The 19,982-nt window shown below is 47.7% G+C and overlaps 1 protein-coding gene across 7 annotated transcripts in view; it reads left to right on the top strand.

Moving 5' to 3' along the window:
- Positions 1–19,676, top strand: part of KATNAL1 (katanin catalytic subunit A1 like 1) — a 106,388-nt gene extending 86,712 nt beyond the window's left edge. For 6 of the 7 annotated variants that reach the window (XR_008618978.1, XR_008618975.1, XR_003682623.1 and 3 more), the window contains 3 exons: positions 18,491–18,599; positions 18,698–18,867; positions 19,626–19,676. The gene's annotated coding sequence lies outside the window, so the exon portion shown is untranslated. Of the gene's footprint in view, positions 1–17,697; positions 18,047–18,490; positions 18,600–18,697; positions 18,868–19,625 lie in introns of those variants that run through there. The other variant, XR_008618979.1, reaches the window with a different exon arrangement.
- The last annotated feature ends 306 nt before the right edge of the window (positions 19,677–19,982 follow it).

Below are 19,982 nucleotides of genomic sequence, written 5' to 3'. Positions count from 1 at the left end.
TCGTTTTAATGACTTTTGTAGATGAAAAAGTTACCTCACAAAAGTGTGTAGATCCAAGTAGAAGAAATAAATCATTGGCTGCAGTTATAAATCATGAGCTTCATTTTTTAATCACAGCCACTAATTATGCAGAACTTCTCATTTAACTTTGGCTGTTAAATTTGCATCTTCCCTGGTGTCAGTCAGTTCTTGCACATTAATTGGAAGGTTGCATTTTGTATGAATAGTTTCAAAACCCACTGAACCTCTTCATTTGGAAGATTTTTATTATTTTTTTAATCACCATTAGTTTACATTTTATTTTATTCTAAAGAACACTTGTGTGCACATTATAATGTGAATGACTACAGTTCCACTGCTGAGGAGAATCTAACCTAAACGTGGTAATAGCTGGAACACAAAATGGGTTCCTCTTAAGATGAATTTGCCCAAGATCTCTCAAATCTATCTTTGTGAATTCGCTTCGTAATGTATTACACAGGCATATATGTGTTTCATAATTTGCATTGTGAATAACATAGCCTGAAAACACAAAATTCCAACTATTTTCTTTATATAAATATATTCCTTCCTCCATTCATTTGATCAATAGTTTTTGAATAATTGCAATGTGGAAGATACTTAAATAGGGAAAATTGTTTCAAGTTTAAATCGCACATATTAGAGTTTTCTAATAAGAAACTCACTGTTTTTGGCAACAAAATCACAGAACAATGGAAACAGATCCTCGAGATCAGGGCCTGGGAGTCTTTCCCCCGCCTGCCACCCTGACCCTCATCTGCCCATGAATTCCAGTTCTCTGTCAGCCCCACTGATTGTTTTCCTGATTCTGCTTAGTCTGGAGGTGATGGTCCTTCAATGACTTAGGACAAGTTTAATTCCCGTCCTGAGTTTTCATTTCTCCTCAGACTTGGAATAATTCCTGACTTCTGGATATGATATGAATATATCACTGTCCATTTCTTCCTCTTCATTTATCAGTGATCCCTGGGCCGCGTCCACCACGGTTCCTCCACTGCGTGGGGAAAGCATGCCCCGGGCTGTGTGCTCGCTGCTTCCTGCACTGGGAACGTTGGTTCCTGTCCTGGTTGGGGGGACGTGCAGGTAGCTGTCGCTCCCAAGGAGGGCGCTGCTTGCCGACCTGTCCTTGTTCCCGGAGGGATAGAGCTGGTCAGCTAAATGTGAGTGGGCTTGTTGGGGGACGAAGAGCAGGACAGAGGCTCTCGTTCCTGACAGGGAAGTGCAAAGGGGTGAGAGTCAGACTGGAAGGAAGAATCAAGAAAGGAGGAGGTTGAGTGTTCCAAGGGAAGGAGTCTCCGTGTGTTCTGTGACTGGGTGAGGGAGGTTGGCATGAACTGCAAATGTCTCGTCTTATTTGGGCCGTGCATACTCTGGTCATCGCCCCATCCTGGCCCTTTGGCTAGAGATCTGTTATTTGGGGAACAAGGATCTGTCCCAGGAGAGCACTGTGGGGTTGGGAGAACTTCAGCTCGGGAGTCAGAACCGGGATTCCAGCCCCAGCTCCGCCGCTTCCCAGCTGGGTGACATGGGGCAAGTTGCTTACCCTCTCTGTGCATCTCTTTTCTCACCGTCAGATGGAGATGATGATGTTGGACCTTCCTTACAGGACTGCTGGGAAGATGAAATGAGATAATTGAAATATAAAGTGCTTATCAGTTTCTGGCCGCATAATAAACCCTCAATAAATGTGAGCCGCGCTGGTGTGCTCGAGCTGGCTCCTCACAGGCTTTCTCAGAGACAATTTTTTTTTTTAAGTTTTTTTTTTTTTTTTCCTTTGGCTGCGGTGGGTCTTCGTTGCTGCGTGCGGGCTTTCTCTAGTTGCGGAGAGCAGCGGCTACTCTTTGCTGCGGTGCGCGGGCTTCTGGTTGCCGTGGCTTCTCTTACTGCAGGGCACGGGCTCTACAGCGCAGGCTCAGTAGTTGTGGCGCACGGGCTTTGTTGCACCGCGGCAGGTGGGATCTTCCCGGACCAGGGATCGAACCCGGGATCCCTGCATTGGCAGGTGGATTCTTAACCACTGCGCCACCATGGATGTCCCTCGGAGCCAATCGTTGAATATTTTAAAATGTTGCAAGTCTTTCAACCTTGATAGCTTGAAATTGGCTATGGTGAGAGTATTTACACCGTGGAAATCGGCAAACAGCGCAAGTGAGGATTCCTCCTCCACACGCCCCCTTGCGGAGCCAGTTCACAGCACATCACTGGTTAGCTCTTTTTATTTAATATGGGTTTTGTTCGTTCCTGCAAATAAAGCAGCTCTGGATGCCTAGCCTGGCTCTTTGTCAGTCCCTCTCAGATACGTAGATGCCGTGGTGAGGAAGGCTCCTGACCCTGTGCTCAGAGCGCATGGGGTCTGTTTGCTTGGCAGTGTGCCATTTGTACTCACGGGGGGAATGGCTGCTTTGGATTTGCCACAGTTAGGGACCACTCTCTTCCCTGAGCTAGAGTTTGCTCCGATACTTTTATTGTGATGTAACAGAAATCTTAGGGCACCAGAAATAGACCAAAGTGTCCCACTCTCCTTTCATTCCCTGAAACACACAGCCTGATCTGTGTCTAGGCGGTACCCACACTGCTTTCAGCCTTTCACCAGAGGCGAGATTCTGCAACCACCCCTGCACTGGCGTGGCTTCCCTAGTGGTCAGGGTAGACCCGTGTACACAGAAGTGTTTTGCCAAACGCTCGTGAGAGCTCTTAGGCTATTTTTCCAGCAAAGGTAAGAGAGGCAGGATGAAGAGAGGGTCCTGTTCTCACCGCTTTTAGTACCTTTCGTGAACCCAAACGCGGGGTTGTAGTAGCACTGAGCTCGAACGCTCTTGCCTCATTTCGCAGACTGAGGCTCAAATTTCTCCCTCTTTACAATAGGAACAAAAAAAAGCAAGCGTAATTCCTCAAAAAGAGGCACTTTAAATATGGAATTTACAAGCTACACACTGTCACTGTCTTTCCTTACTGCAGATAACATGCATGTGTCCTAGAGAAGGTCACACAGGTAGAGCTTTGTGTACTTCGCTTAAGAATCACAGACCAGAGTTGCAGTTTGTTAGTCCCATTTGCTTTTCACAGAAAGAAAAAGCATCACATGATGTCAGAGGGTTTCAGTTTGCATAAAGGGGAGTTTTCCAAGGTTTTCTGGGTAAGGAAGTTTTCTGTGTAATCTGTGGGGGATTGTGCACAAAGGGCGCCTGGAAAGGTCTCGCCAGGACTTATTTCTCCAGGTTTTCTAATTTGAATCTCATACAGATATTAATTGATTTACGTAGGTCTATTATTTAGACCCATATAAAGTCACTTTAACTTACTGAATGCCCAGTAGATTTGAGGCACAGCCATGGCCTTAAGGAACTCGTCCCGGTAGAGAAAGCCCTGAAACAAACCATCACCGAATCCTAGATGCGTCAGCCACGGTGAGCATGTGACTGAGCAGCCGTGTGGAGGAGGAGAACCACCGAGGAGGTGATGTCCTGAATCAGGAAGAGGAGATTACCGCGTGGCGAGAGCGGGGATACTAGTCCAGTAGCGGTGACGGTCACCGTCTTCCTGCTGACTCGTGTCACAGGTATCAGTTGCCTTTTACCAGAGCAGGTTCTGCTACCTGCTAGGCGGTGAGCTCTGGGAGGGCAGGGAGCGGGGGTCGTCGCCGTCTCCCCCGCAGGACTCCGCACACAGGAGGGGCTCCGTCCCCAGTGGGCAGTGAGAATCCTGCAAGAAGGCTCTTGCTTCTCTGTGACCCCCGTTAAGCAAAGCCCTTGTGAAGAACACTGGCGCGAAGAAACCTTCACTGTGTGATGATGGCAAAGTTGGATGTTAGTCTGTGGACCTGACCTTAGTAAACACAAAACTTCATTTCCGTTCATTTTTATGTAGCTTAAAGGTCCCTTATCCTGAGCACTGGTTGTGCAGTTGTCGCGAGACTGCCTCGCCGGTCTTCTCAGGAGGGGTGGTGGCCCGGCCGTAGTCCCTGCGTGTACAGGCCCCGCAGCAGCACGCCTCGGGTGCTCTGGTCGTGACTGCCGTGGATGACGGCGCTGCTTCGCAGTCACAGGGTCTTCTCAGTGCTACGAAATTCCCCTCCATTTCTCCAGGTCCGCATGCAGCCTGGGAGCCCATCATGGAGTTGTCTGTGGGATAGAATTTTTGCCACGTGTGGATCAAGGCTACTTTATAAATCAAAAGGCACTTCTTAATTTAAAGTTGTATATTAACTTCACACGTTTCAAACTGAAATTCACACAATCTCTTTTGCATTACTCACACTTAATAGTAATTTCTTTTGGCTATGGCCCTCACGCTGTATAAGAATGAAAAAAAATAGATTTGAGTTCTTTATTTTGACTGTGTTCACATGTAAATCTGATTAGTGCTCTTTCTCTTTTTCTCTCTTAAAGTAACGTACACATTACTCTCCGAACAAAGACTGATAAGTAGGTGCAGGTTTGCCTTGTAACCATGTTCATCTCACCTAGACCGTGAAGTCAGTTCACTTGGAAAATTCATCGGTTTTTCTGCCCTAACTTGCTGCATAAAGTTGATGTGTGCCACTAATAGATACGATATCCGCCTGTCAAATGGTGGGGACAGTGATGTCCAGATTAGGTAATGGTTTAAGCCTGATCTGTTTCAGAGCTGAAAGGGACCTTGCAGATCGTTGACTCTGGCGTTCCTCATACTGAGTGAGAGAAGCCATTTGTTCTTTGCGAAATCTTTAAATACTGCGTTTTCATTCAGATGATCAACCACAAAACAATAGAAGCACAGACTGGCCCCTGGAGATGACCTCTCTGAACTGAGAGCCGCTGTGAGGTTTCAAAGGTGGCATGACTTGGCTTCAGGGATAGGATCAAGGTTTTCCGCAGACACGTGGGAATTCAGTCGTCAGGGAGTGGCCTGGCGCCTCTGGCTGATAAGTCCAGGGTCCCTCTTTACCCCATTGAGCCCCAGTTAGATGCATAGTGAATCGAGGGCCTCGCCGTAACGGTGGCGTCTGGCCAGCCCCAAACTCCTGTCTGAGGCAGCCGGTGCTGCGAATTCGGAGAGTTGCGTATTTCCGGTGTCCATGGTGCCGAGTCACAAGGCGGCCGCCGCCAGGAGCGCTCATCCGAAGAGCACACCTTAGCCGGGTCATCCTTGTCCTCCTTTGGGTGTTTATCATATGTGCCCCGTGGAGTGGCCGGTCAGTCAGCTTTCTCTAGGTGAGACTGAGGGAGTGAAACGACCTCCACATTTCAGTGGCTGCAATAGCAAAGGTAGGCTTCCTATTCTCATGTCATCTGCAGCTCTGCTTTTGCTCTGATTGTGCTCCCTGCACGGTGTCTTCTTGAGATCCCTAAAACCTTCAGTGGCCCCTGTCCTCGTGGCACAGGGAGGAGAGCAGGAGGTCTCAGAAGCCCTCAGAGGCTCTTCGAACTCCTCTCGAGATGTCTCATACATCGTGTCTGTTACGTTCCACTGGTCAAAACAAGTCATGTGGCCAAACCTTTTGTCAGTGGAACCGGGAAATATTCTCTCCAAGAGGCGTCACGTGGCGGATGCTAGAGATGTACAGTCCTCCTCCGGGGAGGGGGTCAGTAACTGGGAACAGGATGCCCTCCGCACAGGTGGTGCCCACCCGTGTAACTGCCCTTCACAGCCACTTGTCATCCTGGCTGAGCAGGCTGTTCAGTTGGCTTTCTGTTTTTAATTTTCATGTTTGGAAGTTTTAGAACTAGAAGGCCAGAACGCTGTAGGGCTGGATGGACATTTAGAGATCTCATGCTCTTAGTTTTCTAGTGGAGGAACTGAGGCCTAGGGAGGTGGTTTGCCCAAGGTCACACAGCAAGACCTCACAACAGTACTCTCTTCGTAACGTCAACTTGTGAAAATCTCAGCGAAGAAGTGCTTTGCTAATCGGATAAGAAAATGCTTTTACCGTTGCTGAAATCACACCCCTTCTGGAGACAGAAATAACACAGAACCCGAGCGGTCGGTCTTGGGATGAACACTGGTGCAATTTTCTATCAATTTTTTTCCCAGCCACATATTCGTATTAGAGGCAACCGATTTAAATTTACCACGTAGCGTCAGCAGACCACCAGGAGTTGTTCAGTACAATAGTGAGTCAGTTCCTGCCAAGGCAGACCGCATCTCTGTTTTATAAATAGTCTGCACCCTGAGCTGATTTGATTTAAAATAAAACCTGTATGGAGTGTGTTTAGCCTTTGCGGGGGGACGGTAGGTGGATGACTGTCAATACTGGAGACGTTAGACCGTGTGCGGGATGTTCGCTGGGGATTCCACGGGCTTCTCACGTTCTCGCGGGGTTCCGCTGATAAAAAAGAGCAAGACCCAGCACCGCCTGTGGGAAGTGTGGGTAACCTTTACTCAGCCACTGGCTGTCCTAGCACCCCGCTTCTGCTCTTCAGAGATTTCAAGTTCTGAGGTCAGGGACCAATGAAAAAGTGATAAAGTAGATGGAAGTTACCGGAAGAGCCTCGTGTAGAGGACTGTGACTGGAGCACAACAGAAAAGGGGCAAAATAGGAGCTGCCTCTACTTTGGGGAGGGGCTGGTTACCGGGGAGACACAGTGCCTATTGCATGAGAGGCTCACAAACAAGATTCAGAAGGAAAGCGAGTGGGGTGACTGTGGCCCATGTGCCACGGTGAGCCTTCAGTGTACAGTGCAGTCGCTTCCTCTGAGGGGCAGCTCACAGGCAGGCTCCTACCGACGCACAAAGCTTGGGTGACAATCACACTTCACATTCTAAAATCTCTTGGACCTGTGACCAGCATAATTTAAATATTTGTTTGCATTTGTGAGTGTGCTAGACGAAATAGGTCACAGAAGTATGGAATTTCTTGCAGAGCTGCCAGCGTAGTTGAGTAGTTGAGGTTGAGTGGCTCATATGGGCTGTGCTCTAGGCTAGAAAGAGCGCCCCTCCCTGGACACAGAGTTTCCACCCTTAGCCTGTGGCAGTGAAAGGGAAAAGAGAAGGAAGGAGTTAACTGAAAATTCGGCTTCTGCCAAAGCTTTGGCTTCTGCAGACTAGAGGCAAGATCAGTCTGACTAAATTTTGAAAAGGCCTCTCTCTGTTTTATCACTTCCTCTCGCCTCCTAAAACATCTTCTCTCCGCAAATCAAGTGCTCAGTTCCCTCACTTAGGTTTTCTCAGGCCTCGTGGTTTAACATCCCACAGGGCCTGCTCGATGCTGCATCAGAACGAGCTCCCCCTCGGCCGTCTCCGTCAGAGTACCTTTCCCCTGAGTGGTGGTAGGCGTTAGCAAAGCAACCTGGTTAAATTTTCTGACACACATTGGCATTGTAGCCCTTGGGGTTTTCTACTTCTTCAGCTTGCTTTCCCCAGTCTGTCTTCTGTCTTTGGCTGTGATTTCTAATGACCCTTAGGTGCAGAATTTATCTGCATAAAGGTTCTAGATAATCAACTTGGGTAATTGTCAGGGCCACTTAGGGAACTTTTAAAAATACACATGCCTAAACCCCCTTCCTTGAGGTCTTGATCAGTAGGCTTCGGAGTGATCTAGGTGCCTGAATTTTTAATGGGTTCCTAGATAATTTGAACTGACTCACCAAGTTCTTGGACAGGAAGGCCCGCTTTCCTCTTGTTGCTGTACTAGAGGGAAGGCACTGCCTTTCACCTTTTAGCATCTTAACAATACTCCTAGAAGCAGCTCTAGTTGATTTTTGATTTTTAGAACTCTTTAGTTTCTTTTCTCTTAGAAGAGCTGAACAAATATTCTTAGACTCTATTCTCCCTGCCCAAATTCCCAGATTGTAAATTTAGTCAGGGGCAGGGATTGGAAACTCCACAGTCTTTGGAATTGCTTGGCTTAAATAAGGGCAAAACCCATCCCTAACCCTGATCTTATTAGATGGCCCTGATTTCTTCCCCCTACCCATATCTTTTCCTTTTTTTAAAGGATCTTTCTTTAACCCAGTTCTCACCCCCAGGATTTTCTACTGTGTAAGAAAGTTATTTCAGTTGCTGTTAATGTCTTATAATTCTATTTAATCACCATGCAGCACAATCATGGCCGTGCATTTCATTAAAGTATATTAGATTTACTTTGTTCTTTTATTTAATGCTAACAGTGAACTCCATTTATGTGTGGCTCCGATACTGCTTGTCTACTCAAAAATTAATAAAACAAAGTGGGACAGTTGTTTGGTAACTTTTCATTTGTGTTTGACAGTCTGGCACCATTTCAGCAAAACCCAAGTGTAAACGACTGGCCTGAATTTACTGTCATGGCTAGAGCCAGATAATTCGGTATTCTCATCTTACATTTTGAATGTTAAGGCAAGTGTGTGTGTGTGTGTGTGTGTGTGTGTGTGTGTGTGTGTGTGGATGGATGGAAGGAGGAACTTTGCCCAGGCATTTGGTAACGTCTCCAGTGACGTCCTTATGGACACTGTAGAGAGATGTAACCTCAGTGATAGTTACGTGGGTACTTGGCTGGTCAAACGACTACACCAAAGGGTATTATTTAGTGGATTTCTGCTGGCCTGGAAAGAAGGCTTTAATACCTTGCTCTAGGCCTGTCCTTGACCCTGTTCTCCAAGTGTTTTAAGAGAAGGTGAAGATATCAAATTTCTAGATGACCCAAAGCTGGAAGAACAGATTATATTTAAGGTTATTGAAACAATGTTTAAAAAGAGCTCAGGTGGAAGGAAGAGCTAGAATGAGCAAAATGAAATGTAAAGAAATGCAGTGAGTTAGGAACAGATGTAAAATCCTATACTTACGAATTGCCTGATACACAAGTGAGGGAGACCTGGTAGGAAAGTCACTACAGGACAAAGGCCTGCATGAGAACGTGCCACCTGAGGGGTTCCCGTTTCTCAAGAGTTGGCCATGAGGGTCCCAGAGGACCTCCAGGCAGGTCACTGGATCTGGGATCTCTTGAGGGCTCTAGTCATCTAACGCTAGCAAGAAGAACCTTGGAAGCCCCCATGCCCACCCAGTAGCCACCATACCCAGAACTTCATCCCCCTCTGGATTCTAGCACTTATCTCAGTGCATTACAGTTAGGTCATCTGTGTGTCTGTCTTGGCTTCTTAATCATAAACTCCAGGGTAAGGACCATGTTTTACCACTTCTGAGTTCCCATGGCCGAGTGTCTGACGCAGACACAAACTGGGGAGTCTACGAAGTCCCCACAGGCAGGGATTTTTGTCTGATTCGTTAGTTTTGTTCACTGTTGCATCCAGGGGACTTAGAACAATGCTTGGCATAAAGTAGGTCTCAATATGTATTCGCTGAAAGAATGAGTGACACATACAGATGCTCAGTAAATCTTAGCCATTTGTTCTCAATGTGGTTGTGGCTTTTCCCGTTAATAGGTCATTACTTGGCTATTCTAAAGCATTCAGGAACTTCACATCCTTTTTCTTTTACTTAACAGTTCTTAGTTCATAGGACTAAAAAGCTTGAGATCCTTTGAAAAGACATACTCCAGATGTAATGAATTCAGTGCCCTTTGGCAGGGAGTTAAGTGCACAGGCTGAAGTCAGATAGATCTGGGTTCAAGTTCCAACTTAGACAGCTGTTTATGAGATTTATGACTTGGGAAAATATCCTATTTTCTTGAAGCCTTGGTTTTCTCCTCTGTAAAAATATAGATGAAACACTCACTCCAGAGGGTAGATAGAGTATGTATAACACAAAGCACCATCTTAATAAATGCCGCTATTATTACTGCTAGTTCAACAAAGCCTTTGCTCAAATAAGCCATGAGTAGAGAGGGAGAAAACTCTTTAGAAAGAATCAAGGAAAAACAAATTAGAAATTGCTAAAGCCTTGCCTTCAAGGTTTACTTCTTTTGTATGTCAGAGCCCCTGTTTCTGTTAGACAAGTAAGCGCCTCCGATGGGGGAAGTAGAGGCCCTGCATAGCTGAGGGAGCTCTGGTCTCCATGGTAACAGCACATTAGATTCCGATGCAGGCACACCTGGTATTCTCAGGTTGTCCCACCATATGGCACCTCATATATTTCACCGAGAAAAAAAAACTACCTTGACCTCCCCCTACCGTGCAGGCACACACACGCACACACACACACACCCTCTCTGTGTAATCCACGGCCACTGAAGCCATATAAGCTTCTGTCATAGAGATTGGAAACAGTTCTGAAAGCCATTCAGTCAAACAAAGGGCCAGAACAGTTACTCTTGCTTCAGAGAGGTGCCCAGAAGCGAGGTACCTGACAAGTACACTTGCAATTTGCCTTCCTTTTCTATGGGACTGACTCAGAATATCAGGTGGCACCCCCTCGCCCCCAGCTTGCTAATAAAGCAGCCCCATTCATAAACCTGCCAAAAGCAGAATCACATCCTTTACCATGACTCATCTCGTGACACCATTTGTACAAGTGGCCTCTCAAACTCTCCCTACGTATAAATGCCCGTTAAATGCTCTGCTTTGAACTAGTTTAAAAGGAAGAAGAAAGATTTCCTGGTTGGATTAAAAAAAAATACAGCCTGTAGTTGCCATGTGACACAACCAAAGAGTTATGGCTGCTGAGAGATTTCCTGCTCTGCTTCAGAAACAGATGTTTAGAAACGTCCTGTTAAAAGAGATGTCAGAAATTGAGGACAAAAGTCACTGTTTCTTGCAGCATATCAAAGCTTTTCAATGGGCATCTTATTGACTCAGTTTCTTCACACCAAGTTCCCAGTAAAGCCCATATCAATTAACCTCACGTGCTACTCCCTCGTGCTTGGATGCAACCATGGTGCCTTGTATATGTTAGGCTTCATAAAATACCTTTGAAGATCAAGGCTGAAAAAGCCACAGTTACGAAATGTTCGAATTTAGGTTCCAGAAACGTTGACTCACTTATGGTGTTCATGGTGGTGTTTTAAGTGCCTTGGGTCACCTACTGAGTAATTCATAACAACCAAATGTATCCGACCAACATGGGAAAGTGAGCTGTGCTCTATAAAGTTTGTAGTTTATGTTTTGAAACTGGCTCAGTGTGCAGGGTTCCTGGATCATGACTTAGTGTTAATTTGTGGGAAAGGCATGTTCAGAGCAATAAAACCTTCCTATCGTGTCATGGTAACCTTTTGGCAAGCTCACTGGCTCTTTCTCTCAGCTACTTCTCCACTCCACTTGGTCAGGAGGGAGCTCTGAGATTGCCTGTAACCCCAAGGGAAACTGTAGGTCTCTCGGAACATATCTGATCTCTCCTACATATGCCAGATATGGTCAGACTTCGGTTCCAGCCAAGATGAAGTAGCTGCATTCCTCCCAGCATCTCCCTCTCACAACTAAAAGGCTGTGGACATAACACAGCAGGAAAGCATAAGAAGGCTCTGAAAGGCAGAAAGAAGGAAGCAGACTTCCCAGGGTCCTCAGGACTTGAGGAACATCACAGTGGTGGGTCCCCAGGGTTTCTTTATTGCCTCCAGTATATTCCAGACAGGGTTCTACATAAACGTCCAACCTGGAATTGCCCACAGGCCCACCCAGACCGAAAATATCTTCAAGAAAAGCCTGTTCCCCATAGCCCAAAGACTGAGAAAAGGGTGACCTAACACCGGAACCCCGTTTTGGCAATACTCGCCTTGCTCTAGCCAAACACCAGTGGAAAAACTACACCTCCACCCCCGAGTTTCAGCAGGGCCAAGCAGGGAGCTGGTCTTCTGCCACAACCGCGCTGCCCTGTGGAAGCAGGCGGCGGCACTCTGATTACCCCTGCTCGGTACAGCTAAGCAGAGGGCTAATCCTCCATCTCTGACTTGGTAGAAGCAGTGATGCTCTAATCCTCTGTCTGGGGGATGTCTAGGGACCAAGTGGGTACTTGATCGTCTGTGCCCTGCTCAGTGGAAGCAGGCAGAGCTCCAATTCCCCTGCCAGGGTAGTGGCGGTGGAGCCCAGTAGCTAGCTGAGCCTCACACTCCTGTCTCTGGTATCAGAGACAGAATGAGGTGTGGGAAGCAGAATGGGGCCAGGCAGCAGGCTGATTCACCTCTTCCACTTCCCTGTGTCCGCAGGGCCCAGCAAGGAGCTGAGCTTCTGCCCCAGCCCTGCAGTAGCAAAACAGCATGAGTCAGCCCTTCACCTCCCCACTGCCGGGTGTCGGTGGGACCCTGGAGGGAAGCTGAGCTCACGCTGATCCTGGGAGATCAGTGGGAGTAGGTGCCCTACTTTTGCGGGGAGGGTTACCAGTGGGTCTGAGCCAAGAATCTGTTGATGCAAAAGATGCTGAGTGAAACGCAAACGGGATGAGCCCAAGTGGTGTGAAACCCATGGCACGACGTGTGATAAACTTTTAAGAGCTAGAGACCAAGAAAAAGAAAAGTCTCGACAGCAGCCAGAGAGAAACAAGCCTTTACTTATATGGAGAAAATAATCAAATGACAGCAGATTTCTCATCTGAAAACATGGTGGCCAGGAGGAAGTGGCACAACATTTTTCAAGTATTGAAAGCAAAGAACTGTCAACCACAAATTCTGTATCTATTGAAATTATCTTTCAAGAATGAAGGGGAAATAAAGACATTCTCAGACAAAGAAAAGCGAGGAGATTTTGTTGCTAGTCAACCTGTCCTTTTAGAAAGTTCTCTAGACATAAAGGACATAACAGAAGAAGCCTCGGCGCTTTAACAAGAACCTCAGAATGGGTAAGAATGGGGGTAAGTAGACTATCCTACTTCTCATGAGTTTCTTAAAACGTATTTGATGGTTGAAGCAATTATGCACCATTTGACTAGTATTCAATATATGTGGAGGAGGAAATACTTAAGAAAACGAACTTTTAAAAATGGGGAAGGTAAGAGGACTAATGAGGTTTCTATACTTCACTCAAAGTGGCACCAGTACCACTGATACCAGTAGACTGTGATTAATTATATATGTATATTGTAATGTCTGCGGCAGCTACTGAGAAAACTATGCCAAACAAATTACTCAGAGGCGTTATAAGTATATCAAGACGGAACCCTAAAAACTGCTCAGGTAACCAGAGGAAGGTAAGAAAAGAGAAATGGTGGAATTAGAAGAAACAAACAGAAAACAAATAATAAAGCGGCAGATTTAAGCCCTGAAACATCAACAATCACCTTAAATGTGAATGGTCTAAGTACACCAATTAAAAGACAGACATTGAATGGATAAAAAAATCCAACATACGTTGTTTACAAGAAGCTCCAAATACAACAACATGGGTAGGTTGAAAGTAAAAGAATAGAAAAAGATACACCATGCAAATAATAATAAAAAGCAGGGGGCTTCCCTGGTGGCGCAGTGGTTGAGAGTCCGCCTGCCGATGCAGGGGACGCGGGTTCGAGCCCCGGTCCGGGAAGATCCCACATGCCGCGGAGCGGCTGGGCCCGTGAGCCGTGGCCGCTGAGCCTGCGCGTCCGGAGCCTGTGCTCCGCAGCGGGAGAGGCCACAGCAGTGAGAGGCCTGCGTACCGCAAAAACAAAAAATAAATAAAAAAAAAAAGCAGGAGTGGCTATATTGACATTTGGTAAAGTAGACTTCACAGCAAAGAAAATTACTAGAGACAAAGAGGGGCATTACATATGACAGAAGGCTCAGGCCACCAGGAAGACATAAAGCTATATGATAAACCACTGCTCTGGCTTCCATGGCACAAGTCTTTCTTCCTCAGAAGACCGTTAAGAGACTTCGAGGGCAGGAATCACACCTCCTGGTCTTGCTCTCTCGCCCCACCTACCCCAGGAGGTGCTTAAGAAACGGTTTTCATAAAATTTAGTGAAAGTCCATTGCAGTGCAGTGTGGCTCATAAGGACACCCTCTTTTCCAGGAAGGACCTGGGAGGAGCTGGGGAGACTGCAGCCGCTCGTGGTGCCATGATGCACGGTACCCACTGAGATGCCCTCTGTAGCAGAGCACGTGTTCACTGGCTCACTTTGGACTTGAGGTGGGGTGGGGACCCCGCTTACCCAAAGTGCTCTCCTTTGGGGCTTGACTAGAGTCTTCCCTTGGGTAGCTGGTCCCTAAATGTGCAGAATCTGCCCTTCAGCAGCGCTGCGGTCCTCTTTGTGGGCCCTCCCAAGAGATCTAGGGCTTCTTATGCAAATAGCACCCCAGCTCTCCTGACAGACATATGCAGATCAGGCCTCACAGTGACCTCACAGGCGAAACCATATCCATAAATAACCGCAACCTTAAGACACGCTGGGGTCAACCAGCATACCATTCGATTAAGTAATGCGCCGAAATGCAGTGAGAGGTCCCATCTCAGGATTGGAACATAAATCTGAGAGAGACTGGCCAGGAATAAATAGAAACCCATCTTGGTTGTATCATTATGATACTTGGTGTTTGGAAAGGAAATTATTTCCTTGGGAAATCTCCACAGTGACATGAGATCACTGGCACATTGCTAATGATTTCCATGCTCCTGTTTTATAGGACGTGACATGGTGGCAGGTTTGCGCCATCATCAGCACCCTCAGTGAGTGAGGCCACGGCAGGTGAGTCGGTGGCCGCAGAAGGGAGATTTTCCCCCGGGCCTTTTAGGGAGAAGCCCGTGGCCTCCCCGCCCAGAGGGATTCAGAGGCCAGTCCAAGTGTTTCCTGACCACGTGCTCCCAAGGAGTCTGTCCTGGTTCATCTCTCTAGGGTGCAGTTTTCACCGCCGGTGGTCAGACTTCAAACACCTGTGGTCATCTTACCATATGACACCCCTGACGCTGACCTCCTCCTTGTGCCCAGCCCGACCCCGTGGCCTTCGGGTGGCTGATCTCTGGGCACACCAGGAGGCTCCGGCTGGGCCCTCACTGTCTCTGCGCATGGGCTCCCACCTCCTGCTTCCTTGTCCGTGTTGGTTTCGGCCCTCGGTGGCTCCCGCTCTTATCCTCCACTTTCGGATGCATCTTGGCTTTCGCTTGTCTTCTGGGTCTCTCTAGTTCTGACCCTTGACAGTCCCTCCGACGCGTCCACACTGGCCCCCTGGCTGCCCTTAGTCATTCCAGGCGATTGCATCTTTGACCAGAGCCCCACGGACGCCCCAGCTTCTCATTCCTTTCCCTCAACCATCCAGCGCCCTGGAAGAGTCACCCCCAAATCCAGTTGAGCCTTTCCGTCACCCCACTGTGATGCGGTGACCATCCTCTGTGTCCCGCACACCTCACCCTGGCTTTCATGCTGAAGGTGGGACGGTGTGGTGGTTAAAAGTGGGCGCTCTGGAGGCCGGCTGCTGCCTGGCTGTTCACCCCAGCTGTCTCCCTCTAGCTGGGAGACCTGGAGCAAGTCGCTGGCACTTTTCAGCCCCAGGTTCCTTATCTGTTAAACGGAGATCATAATGATAGCTACCCGAGAAGCTTGTTGAGAAGATTAGATAAATAATTCACATGAAGACTTTAGAACAGGGCCCAGCACATAATAAGTGCTATGCATTTACTATTTTTCTGAGTTAATCTTTAAAAGCTAAGCCAGCTGTAAAACACTAGGAGCCCCGCTCTTTCATCGTGCCTAGGGTGCCTGGCCGCCCAGCCTGGATGGGCAGGCTACAATCAAAACCAGGTTTGGGGAGGGGGAGGGAATTCCAGATGCTTTTCTGTCTGTAATTTTCGGAAAGAGTTCTCTCCCCTAAAAAAGTTGAGCTTAGTATTAACTCCTGAAGAAGACAGTTCTTGAAAAACAACCCCGGAAGAAATGCCTACAAAAAGTTGGTACCATTTTCTCTAATTCTTATCCGCCTACGTCAACTGACTCAGGATCTTAGCTCCGAAGCTCTTCTGATGGGGGGCGGGGGGCGTGTTCTCTGCTGCCTCTGGCTGTTGTCACGGGCGGGGCTCCCATCCCTCAGCGAGGCAGGTTGAGCTCGCGTCAACCCCAGGGGGCCTCTGCAGCCCGCCAAGGAGGTTTGCATCCCTTGCAATGAAGGAATGCAATACATTTGGCATTCCTAATTGATTTGGCAATATAGACTTTTTAATTTGGCCATGCCGCACAGCTTGCGGGATCTTAGTTCCCCATTGAACCCGCACCCTCAGCAGTGAAAGCGCAGAGGCCTAATCACTGGACGGCCAGGGAATCCCTACTTGGCAATATATTCTTGTGCTCCAAGTTAGTCTCCTTTCCCTAGCAGAGGCAGGAAGGAAGAAGTGCTTCAAAGATTCATGTCGACATTGAGGGCAAACAAATTCCCAGGGGAGGCCTGAAGCCGCAGTGGTGCCGGCCCTCCCTGCTTACACCAAAGCCCGGCCCTGCCCGCCTTTGATGGTCTAAGCCCAGCAGGACCGCACAGCCTGCCATGGCTGTGTCAGCTGCTCCCGCCTGCCCGCCCTGCTGCTGGGGTAGCTGTCTCAGGCTTTGGCCTGGGACTGTTTCCTGCGATGGTGGGAGAACCTGTCCCTTTGTCCCTAACTGTCCTGGCCTCCCATCAGGGATCTCTGCAGACTCAGTCCCACAAATAACACTATTGAGTGGGAGGGGCTTGGCGAGAGGGCCTGAAAGAAGGAGGGTCCGTGCTTCCTGGGGCCTGGGGCTGGGGGCTGGGGGCTGGGTGATCAGAGAGGCTTCCTCAGCAAGGTGATGCCTGACCTGAGTTTTATTTTTTTTAAGTTATTTTTAAAAATTAACTTTTATTGGAGTAGAGTTGATTTACGATGTTGTGTTAGTTTCTGCTGTACAGCAAAACGAATCAGTTATACATATACATGTATCCACTCTTTTTCAGATTCTTTTCCCATACAGGTCATTACAGAGTATGGAGTAGAGTTCCCCATGCTCTACAGTAGGTCCTTATCTATCTATCGTATCTATCTATTTTATACATACTAGTGTGTATATGTCAGTCCCAACCTCCCAATTTATCCCTCCCTCCCTTCCCTCCCTGGTACCCGTAAGTTTGTCTTCTACACCTGTGAGTCTATTTCTGCTTTGTAAGTAGGTTCATTTGACCTACTGCTTGCAGTAAGTGAGACAGAGAAAGACAAATATCATATGACATCGCTTATATATGGAATCTAAAAAAATGGTACAAATGAACCTACTGACCTGAGTTTTAAAAGACCAGTGAGTAGGTGTTTACCAGTAGACGGTGGGCTGGGCAGGACTGGGATGAGAATTCCAGGTTGAGGAAACACCTCCCCCAGGGACGAAGCAGCCCAGGGGATGTGCATGCGGGAGGGTGCAGTGAGAGACGAGACAGTAAAGGGTGCCCAGGACCTCTGTGCTCACTCTGGATGGAGCCCCGACCCTCAAGGAAGCTCAGCTTGATACTGAAAATCATTCGTTCTGGCGGGTCAGACAGCCCCCGGGTCTTTTGCCTGTTAAAGAACGTGAAGTCTCCCTCCACAGAACAGGGTCATCTTTGGGGGTCTAGGAGATTTGAAAACCAAACCTTGAATCTCGGACACATTCCCTGCTTGACACTGGCTGGCACTGCTAGGCCGGCAGCCTCTGCGGTGGAAACCAGGGGACCCTTCAGGGGGAGCCTCAGTCGAGAGGACAGGCAGGTGCTCAGAGGAGGCCTAACAAGACCTGTAATTAAATGATGCTGAGCTGCCTCTAGGAGCAGCCAGGCTAGACTAATTTTACTTTCCCTCAAGGCAGGAATTCCAAGGAATCATCCTGGACAGATCCTCTAGTAATGTATAATTATCCATTATGATTAATTAGCTAGCTAGACATTCATATTTAATTACTAAGTCAAGCATTTATTAAATGGTCTCTATGTGACGGGCACTGCACATCCCACAGGGCATGAAGAGGAGGGTGAAACCTGGTCCCTGCCCTCCACGCGTTCACAGTTGGAGAGATGAATCCAGAGACAACCCCCCAGCGCTGTGTGATGTGTGCCTGTAGTCATAGCTGCGGCCTCGTGGAAAGGAAGGTGCTAAGGCTCCTGGTGAGGGGCTGGGGTCTAGAAGGATGAGTAGGAGTTCCATTGGTGGATAGCGTGGGAAGGAACCTTCTAGGCGAGTGCAACAGCATTTTCTAAGGCATGAAGCTATGAAAAACCATGGTATGTGTGAGGACTTCTGGCAGAGGCTCCTTAATTCACAGCATGGCAAGCTTTCCCCATCTCGTGAGCCCCTGGCAGACACACCGATGGACCACGGCCGTCTCTCCCACTCCTCCTCCCCAGAGGGTCCAGGCAGCGATCACAGATCTGCAGAATCAGCGCTTGGAAGGAACCTCTTTGCTTTGCCATCTGGGATGCAGACTTCGTGTTGTTAGATCGTAAGGTGCCTACAGGAGAATGGCAGGAGGTAGTTTGGGGCCAGGATGTCAAGAGCTTCACGTGTCACTCTGAGTTCTTTCTGCTGATGACAGAAAGCCACTAAACGTGTTTAAGCTGGAGAATAACCCAGTCAGACCCGTGGTTTAGAAATAAACTCTCTACGCAGTGCAGTGCACCGTTCTCCACGTCTGTGCTGCAACTCGCTGGTGTGTGGTGAGGGGCTGATTAAGGTCTGCAGAGGACACCCTTAACATCTGAGGAAGCCTGCGGCTAATGGTATCCCCGTAACCTCTCTCACTCTCACTGCAGGGGGTAGACAAGGGAGCTGGAGTTCCATCTGCTGTGCTGAGAATTCCACTAGATCTCGGAATGACCTCCTGCCCCACTTTGAGTATATCAGGCACTTGCTTCCTATTCGGTAACTTCTTTTCCTGGTTCACATTACTTTTATGCTCCCTTACCTCTTTGAGCTTATTTAATGTGTTAACTTACCCCTTGGTCCATTTATCCCAACAGTTCTGCTTCAGGGATGTATGCTGTTGGCTTGATGTCTTTCATCTAGTGGTTGTTCTCCGCAGAGGTGTGGTTTGGCCCAGGAGCTCTGTTTCCCTGACCGTGTCCGCTTCCCTCTCTGCTAACGTGTGTCACCAAGAAGCCACGATGGAGGCCCTTGTGTGTCTCCTGCGGTGAGTTTAAGGGGAGCGGAGGGAAGCTCCCGAGTAAAGCCCCAGGAGCCACAGAAACACTGCAGCCACCCATCACCGATGGCACTGCCCAGAGCTGTACCTGTAAACCCTCAGGGTCCCCCGCTTGCCAGGCTCCAGTCCTGGGGTCATCAGCCCCTCACCTCAGCTGGGTTGGGGGGAGCTGATACGACCCAGAACTGGGCTGTTGCTGCCTATTTCTGTGGGAACAGGTGGGCTTCAATAATCCCAAGACAGTGTGGTGGGGAATGGTGAGAGCTAGGCTTAAACTCTTCCAGAACATTCTCGTGCTCCTTTTTCAGTCTGTTGATGTGATGGGTTATATTAATTGATTTTTGAATGTTGAACCAGCTTTGCATACTTGGAATAAATCCCACTTGGTCATGGTGTATAATTCTTTTTACATTTTTTTGGATTCAATTTGCTAATATTTCGTTGAGGATTTTTGCTTCTATATTCGTGAAAGATACTGATCTTTAATTTATTTTCTTTGTAGTGTCTTTGTATGATTTTGGTATCAGGATAATAGTGGCCTCATAGAATGAGCTAGAGGTATTCCCTTTGTTTCTATCCTCTGAAATAGATAGTAGGAAATTGGTATAATTTCTTTCTTAAATGTTCAGTTGAATTCACCAGTGAACCCATCGGGCATGGTGATTTCTGGGTTGGAAGGTTTTAATTCTTGATTCAATTTCTTTAATAGATACAGGCCTATTCATATCTTCCATTTTTTTTGACAGATTGTGTCTTTGAAGGTATTGGTCTATTTCACCTATGAAGATATTGGTCTGTCTCACCTAGGTTACCAAATGCATAAGTATACATAATCAAATATGTTTTTGCTAATATTATTGAGAAGAAGAAAAATAAAAGTTTTTGTTTTTTTACCTTCACTTATTCTTTTATTTATTTATTTATTTATTTATTTTTGGCTGCGTTGGGTCTTTGTTGCTGCGTGTGGGTTTTCTCTAGTAGCGGCGAGCGGGGGCTACTCTTCGTTGCGGTGCGCAGGCTTCTCTTGTTGCAGAGCACAGGCTCCAGGCATGCAGGCTTCAGTAGTTGTGGCACACGGGCTTCAGCAGTTGTGGCTTGCGGGC

Source organism: Physeter macrocephalus, chromosome 13 (assembly GCF_002837175.3).
Source record: "Physeter macrocephalus isolate SW-GA chromosome 13, ASM283717v5, whole genome shotgun sequence".
Lineage (NCBI taxonomy): Eukaryota > Metazoa > Chordata > Mammalia > Artiodactyla > Physeteridae > Physeter > Physeter macrocephalus.
Note: the sequence above shows the minus strand (reverse complement) of the source record. Positions and strands in the feature narration are given on the sequence as shown.